A 7,598-nucleotide genomic window follows, 5' to 3' on the forward strand; every position below is an offset into this window, starting at 1 on the left:
CATACTTTTAAACAATTGGATCTCACTAGAACTCACTTACTATCATGAAGACAACACCATGCCATGAGGGATCTACCCCCATGACCTAAATACCTCCCACCAGGCCCCAACTTCAACACTGGCAGTTAAATTTCATCATGTGATTTCAAGGACAAACATCCAAACTGTATCAGGAACACAGAACTGGTCAATAATTAGATATTCACTGTCCCCTGATGACCACATTGCAGTGGAACAGAAGAAACTCCTGGAAGAGTCAATGGCTCAGGTACACTTACAGCCTGAACAGTTAATAATAAAATATCAGATTAATGTATCCCAAGACTGGAACAACTAGGATCCATTCACCCCCAGGGTTACAGGAAGCAACAGCAGACACTCAAAGAAGCTTGGAGCTTGCTGAGGGCTCAGTGTTGGGCACTCGTATTAGTCCATTCTCACACTGCTATAAAGACACTACCTGACACTGGTTAATTTATAAAGGAAAGAGGCTTAATTGACTCACAGTTCCACATGGCTAGGAGGTGTCAGGAAACTTACAATCAGGATGGAAGGTGAAGGGGAAGCAAGGACCTTCTTCACACGGCTGCAGGAGAGAGAAGAACATGTGAAGGAAGAACTGTCAAACGTTTATAAAACCTTCAGATCTCGTGAGAACTCACTCACTATCATGAGAACAGCATGGGAGAACTGCTGCCATGATCCAGTCATCTCCCACCAGGTACCTCCCTCAACACGTGGGATTATGGGGATTACAATTCAAGATGAGATTTGGGTGGGGACACAGACAAACCATACCAGCACTGGAAGGAAATGGTGGGTGGAGGAAGATATGGGATGGGGTTCAGTACTCCATGCACCAAGTAGTGTAAGTCCTGTCACCAAGTCATACTACCAGCCCCTGCTTGTGAAGTGGGAGGAGGTTTACAGCTTCAAGTATTGCAGAATCCAAGCCTGGCTGACATTCTGACTCCAGGCTTGACTCATCCAGACCCTTTGATTCTTTCCAAATGCCTTTCATGGGCCTTTCCCTGCTCAGAAAATTTTATGAGTCTCTAATTTTTGAAAGCAAAACAAAAGCAACCTCCCTAGCTAGACCAATGCTCAAAGCTGTCCTGTCCTTCCAGTATGGAGCCTCCCCAGCCCTTTTGCCACTCCTGCCTTCGGTAAGCCATCTGGGATAGTGAGTCACAAGCCTCCAAACCCACCAACTCATTTTCCTCTAGTCCTTGCTCCTTCTTCAAGTCCATGTCTGGATCCTCTTCCTTCTTGAAGCCTTACCATCCACGTGGTCTCTGTGAGTCTTTACTCGACCTGAGCTCTGTTGTAGGAAGGAGGTGTTGCAGCCTAGTTTTGACCCATGGATTAAAAGGGCATGAAGGCAAGGACAATTTCTGTTTTGTTCACCAATGTATAATATCCGTCATCTAGGATAGTAGTTGGCACATAGGAGGTGCTCAAAAAACATTTGCTGAGTTGCTGAATCCCATTTTTTTTGGTCTTGTTTCATGTATGCAATTTAGTTGCTCAATTAGACTACAAGCTTTTCAAAGCCTAACCCTGTTTCTATAACTTGTAAAGTTCTTGTCCACAGATTAAGGTGGTCATCAGAGCCCATGATAGTAGTCATTATGTAGGATTAGGTGATATTGAGCATCTCTGCCAATGCTTTTCTGGAAAGCAAGTTGACAGTACAAACCAAGAGCCTTAAAACTGTCCACACCCCGTCATCTGGGAATAGCACTTCTGTGAATCCATCCTAAGGAAATGAACTGAGATGTCATCAATATTAATAAAACAAGAGTGGCTGCAATTTACTAAGCCCTTACATGTGCCAAACATTCTGCCACTGGCCACTTTGCATATATTCTTTAACTTGATCCTCTGAGTTACCGCACCAGGCAAGTATTACGATCCCCATTCTACAAATGAGAAAACTGAGACTCAGAAAAGTTTGTGAAACTTGACTAAGATCACATTCTTGGCAAATGACAGAGTCAGAATTTGATCTGGGAATGTAAGACTCCAAAGCCCATGCGATGCATTCTTATTGTAATGGTGGAAAACTATGAACAAACTAACTGCCAAACAAGAGGAAAATGAATGAATTATAACATATCCACAACATGGAATGTTATTAGCCATCAAAATAGTGGTTTTGGCTGGGTGTGGAGCCTCATGCCTGTAATCCCAGTATTTTGGGAGGCTGAGTCGGGAGAATCACTTGAGCCCAGAAGTTCAAGACCAGCCTGGGCAACATAGCAAGACCCTGTCTTTACAAATGATTTTAAAAATTAGCTGGAGGTGGTGGCACATATCTGTTGTCCCAGATACTCAGGAGTTTGAGGCAGGAGGATCACCTGAGCCCAGGAGGTTGAGGCTGCAGGGAGCCATGATCATGTTACCGTTCTCCAGCCTAGGTGACAGAGTAAGACCCTGTCTCAGAATAATAATAATAATAATAATAATAATGATGATGATGATGATGATGATGATGTTTTTGGAAGACTGCTCAATGACATAGGAAATACTTAGGTAAAAAGTTAGGTAAAAGTAATAAGATAATGTGGTAGTTTTAATAGTGACACCTAAAAGATCTGCCCACAAATCCTGGAAACCTGTGAATGTGACCTTATTTGGAAAAAGGGTCTTTGTATGTAATTAAGTTAAGGATCTTGAGGTAAGATCATTCTAGATTACACAGGCAGGTCCTAAAACAAAAACAAACGTCCCTCTAAGAGACTAAAGGAGGGAAAGACAAATAAGTGTAGAAGGCGATGTGGAGATGGAACAAAGATTGGAGCAATGTGGCTATAAGTCAAGGAATGCTAGCAACCACGAGAAGCCAGAAAATGCAAGAAATAGATTCTCTCCTAGATCCTTCGGAGGGAGCATGGCCATGCCAACACCTTGCTTTCAGACTTCTGGTCTCCAGAACTCTGAGAGAATAAATTTCTGTTGCTTTAAGCTACCCAGTTTGTGGTTATCTGTCACACAGCCTCAGTTAACGAGCCCAGATTTCTAGCCACATTTGTCTGTAGACACCTTAGTCTTGTCATTGCAGTCCAGACCCATTGCAATGTGATTCTACCTACAGCTCAAGTAGATAAGCATTCTGGGGAACCTGCCTCAGAAATGCTGTCCTTTCTCCTTAGGCCTGTGTCCCTCGAGTTCTCCATCCAGCCAAGGAGATAAAAAGGCATTTACCCATTTGTCTGATACAAAAACCTGTACTTAATACCACCATTGGGATTCGGTTCAGTCAACACTGACCGCGTACCAAGCACTGGGCTGGGCACTGGGGACACCATGCGGATGTACTTCCACTGGGTAGCACTTTCAAGTTTGCAAGTCACACCCATGTGCATTTCTCTATTGGACATTCAAATTGCCTATTAGGTAAGTAAGACAAAAAAACTTAAACCTATTTTGCAGATGGGTAAACTGAGGCTCCAGAGATTATAAATGCTTTGTTCAAAGTCATGCAGCAGGGCGAGAGTGTAATCCAAATTTATTGCATATTCTTTCCACGGTACTAAACTCCCTCTAAGCCCAGTGCTTTTCAAGTTCAGGGAGAGGAAAGTACAAGTAGGTAGGCTCTTAGAAGAGGTAGGGATTGACCAGTGTTTTGTAAAATGAGTTGCAATAGGTCAGAAATTAACAAAGCGGATTAAATCTGACCCACCTCCTGCTTTTGTATAAAAAAAGGTTTATTAGAACATAGCCTTGCTCACTCATTTACATGTGGTCACACTATGACTGCAGAATTGAGTAACTGTGATAGAAACTGTGACCTGCAAAGTCTAAAATATTTACTATTTGACCCTTTACAGTAAAACCTGCAAATCCCTGCAATAGATGGTGTCATGTGTGGGGCAGAAGCTTGTGGGGGTGGGAGAGGTGAATGCCTACCAGATAAGGAAATTCACAGCTCCTGGTTAAAAGTAACATTCAGTTCCTTGGAGTGACTATTTTTGTAGTCTTAATAATAGCAAACACTTATATGGTGCTCTTTGTGTGCCAAGAAGTATTTTAACTGCTATACACATAACAATGCTTAATTATTAATTATTATTATCGTCTCCATTTTAGAGGTAAGGAAGTAGGTACACAGAGAGATCAAGAAGTATGCCGGGGCTCACACAGCTAGCAAGGGGCAGAGCCAAGGTTTGATTCTGGGCAATGCATGTCAGAAACTGTGTGCAGAGCTCCCCCATTTACAGCTCACATCCTTAGGAACCCTGGGTATTCATCAATTCATTCGACAAGAATGTATGGAGCTCTGCCGCAATAAAGGCCCAGTGCTAGATTCTGTAAAAAGAGCCAGCTGTTTCTTTCCACGTGGATATTTCCTTACCATTTTCCTGACAGCCCCATACACCCTGATGTGTGACGCCTGCTGCTCACCTGGGAGCAGAAACGTTATTCTCAGGATGGTGACTCTGTTTTGATGCATTGGCCTTGGGAGGTCAAGAAAGCTATGACAGAGCAAAGGCTTTTCCGGAACATAGACAAAGTGCCAAAGCCATGATGCAGTGATCTAAGGCATAGTCAGCGTTGAGTAAGGCAGGGAGGGAGGCTGCTGGGCATTGTCATGACGCTGAGAGACTCGTCACTTGGCAGTGAGGACATCTTGCTTCTACTGAGACTGTGGCTCTGCTGAAAGCCACATCGTGATTAACTGGAGAGGATGAGAATGCTGGGTGTACCCTCCCCCTCCCCCAGCCTTACCCCCAAGAGTACCAATCAGTTGTATTCAGCTGCCTAAATATACTATCATAGTTTATTTCCTATCTTCCTGCAAAGGTGATTGGTGCAAGAAAATTAAGTATGTGGCATCTTGTCAGGAGACAGAAAATTTCATACTGATTATTTCATCTGAGGTTGGGAGATGGAAGGAGGCTGCTCTGCTGGAGTGTGTTTCAGAGGAAGCAAGGGGCAGGCTGGAGCAGGTACCCACCTGCTGGGATGAACTCACCTGGCCCTGGCCCCCCGCCCATCCCTGGGTATCTGTGGTCAGATCTTGCTCCCAGTTGCTGTGGGGATGAGACAGAGGCAGGGTGAGAAACTGTTAAGGGGAATTTGGCTACGGTTGATAACAGTGCACTCCTTCCACAGCCCCTGCTCCCAGGGCAGCAAGCCTGGGAGGAGAGAAACAGGGTGTACCTCAGGCTTCTTTGTCACAAAAATCCTTCCCTTCTCCACCCTAGCAATCCAACACTGAGAAGAAACAGAGGAAGAAGAAAGAATACTTGATTAGGGCTCGCTGGCCCTTGGTAGGGAGATAGTCACATACACGTGACAGACGGCGATCTGTCACGAAGTCACAGGTGTCAAGTTGAAAAAAAAGAAAAAGAATACACTCTACCCAAAACTAAATGGAACGAAAGGGAAAATATCAGGTATGAATGGCAGGCTGTTCCCTCAAGACAGCTCCATTATCTGGAGGTGAGTCCAGTGGACAGGAGAGGGCGCTGTTTCAGAGCTTCTTACTCATTCCTGGTGTGTGCAGCCTTCAGGGAACGCCCATCTCAGTCATCTACTCACGACCTTGGCTGACAGCCCCTGGCATGACCGCTGGTGAGCCAGCCGACTGGGAATTTGAGGGAGCCTCACAACTCAAAGAGACAGGCTCATGAGAAAAGGAGGGAGCATCCAGAACCCACTTTAAAGATACACAGAGCAGCCCTGGAGGTCTGCGCCTGCTTGGCTGGTGGCTCTGCTCTGAGGAGCTGGGCCCATTAACTGCACCGACCACCTGCTCACCTACCGTTTGTGCCTGCAGGCTAAATGCTTAAGCAAGCTCTCAGCTGTGCTCAGGCCTGGACAGGATTTCAGGAATGAGTGGCCCAGGGGGTGTTTATTCCTATGCCCTGGTCCAAACCTCCAGATGCCACCATTTGTTTAAATCAGCAAGGGATGGGGGACAGCCTCCACATGCCAGGCCAAATGCACCAAGGACCCAGGCCCTGCTCACACGGAGCTTAAGGTCTCATAGAAGCACACGGACCTGAAACAAAGAAATACAAAACTGTAAATGATTCTATATGCCATGAAAAAGGAGAGCCAGGTGCCAAGGGGGATGGTACCAGGAGATCTCAGTTTGTTGGGGCTCAGAGGAAGTACCCAGGCAGTTGTGCAGCTTTGGGGTCATGGTGCGGGGGGGTGGGGGGATGCTGAGGCTGGGGGAGGGAGAAGCTGTAGAGGAAGAAGAAGCCCCACCTTCAAAGCACACAGCTTGGGGCACCAAGCAGACCCCAACCCAAGGTAGGTAGGAAAGGAGAGAGCGAAGTGAGAGGACAGGGCCTCAGCTAGGGCCCAATCAGATTTGATCTTTCTGGGATTTCCCCAGGGCTCAGGTCTCCAGCTACCAAACAGAGCAGCCCAAGTTCTTTCTCAGGAGTTTTGCATATTATTTGCTTACAACTTCTCTTGCTTTCTCTCTCCTTTATATTTCTTACTGCATTTATGCGCACATGCTGTAGGAGTCTTTTTCCTGTCTGTGTTTGTATTTCAAAGCCATCATATCCTGCCCTCCCTGAGCTACACTAGGCAAAAGTAAGTGTCTGGGATAGACCAAAAGACATAAGAAAGACCCTCTGAGGGGCCCTAACTTGGGGTCTCCTTCCCCTGAAGACCCCACTCTCTGTCCAGTGCTGAAGGTAAAGCTGTTACAATAGAGAAAGGAAGGCAGTCAAGAGCTGGATCTGAGGCCAGCTGGGTGACCTCACACAAGCTGCTCACCTTGGGATTCGTTGCCTCATCTGTGAAATGAGTGGACTACACTAGGTAGTGGGCTCCCTATCTGGGATCTGCAGATAGACTTTAGGCTTTAAGGAATCTAAGAATCCCTAAAACTGTATGTAAAATTTGGTAGACTTGAGTAGGCATTTTTCTGGGGAGGGTTCCATAACTCTCATTCAATTCTCAAAGGCAACCAAGACCCCAAAAAGGTTAGGAACAACTGCCCTGGGTGATGTCCACCAGCCCACAGCTTTCAGGATGGTCGACTCAGAAGCCTCATCCGAGGTGCTCTTACCGTGAAGTGGAAGAGACACACGCTTCTGTTGCCCAAGAGAGCAGGGAGATGCTGGGAGTGTTCTAGGCAGGGAAGGGAAGGCAGATTACAAACAGGAAGCATTGCTGTGTGCGCATTTCTGGTAAACTGCCTACGTAGACTGCTGAAGGAAGGGGCCAATCTGTAGGGTGTCAGCAGTTTGCTGTGATTCCCCTCCCCCTCCTCCTAGGTAAATACCCACTTTTGTACTTAATTTTGTTTTCATACTTTTGTATTCTTTTTATTAAGGAGTGTCCCAAATTGTAAGTCTTTGGGCCCCACACAACATAGATATGCTGCTGGGTCCTGAATATAACCAAGGCTGAGATGGCCTGATGGGCAAAGCACTGTCCGGACCTGCGGCCGTCAGGGGCTTGGCACGCCCCACATAGGTGCACAGGCGCTGCTCTGCCTGGGTGGCTTTCCTTATCGCCATCCTGGTTTCTGCTTCCTTTCCTTTCCTTTTCCCCTTCCCTTCCCTCTTCTTTTTTCCTTTAATGTGGATTTCAGAAGTGGGGTGAAAATGACCTGAGTGAGTGCC

The 7,598-nt window shown here is 46.1% G+C and overlaps 1 long non-coding RNA gene across 1 annotated transcript; it reads right to left on the bottom strand.

The window, feature by feature from the left end:
• Positions 1–540: 540 nt before the first annotated feature.
• LOC115900434 lies at positions 541–7,114 on the bottom strand. Its single transcript, XR_004060105.1, has 3 exons — positions 7,040–7,114; positions 5,771–6,010; positions 541–586 (listed from the first exon to the last, which is right to left on the bottom strand). It is a non-coding gene; the product is annotated as an uncharacterized LOC115900434 (long non-coding RNA).
• Positions 7,115–7,598: the final 484 nt, after the last annotated feature.

Source organism: Rhinopithecus roxellana, chromosome 11, assembly GCF_007565055.1.
Source record: "Rhinopithecus roxellana isolate Shanxi Qingling chromosome 11, ASM756505v1, whole genome shotgun sequence".
NCBI classification, from domain to species: Eukaryota; Metazoa; Chordata; class Mammalia; order Primates; family Cercopithecidae; genus Rhinopithecus; species Rhinopithecus roxellana.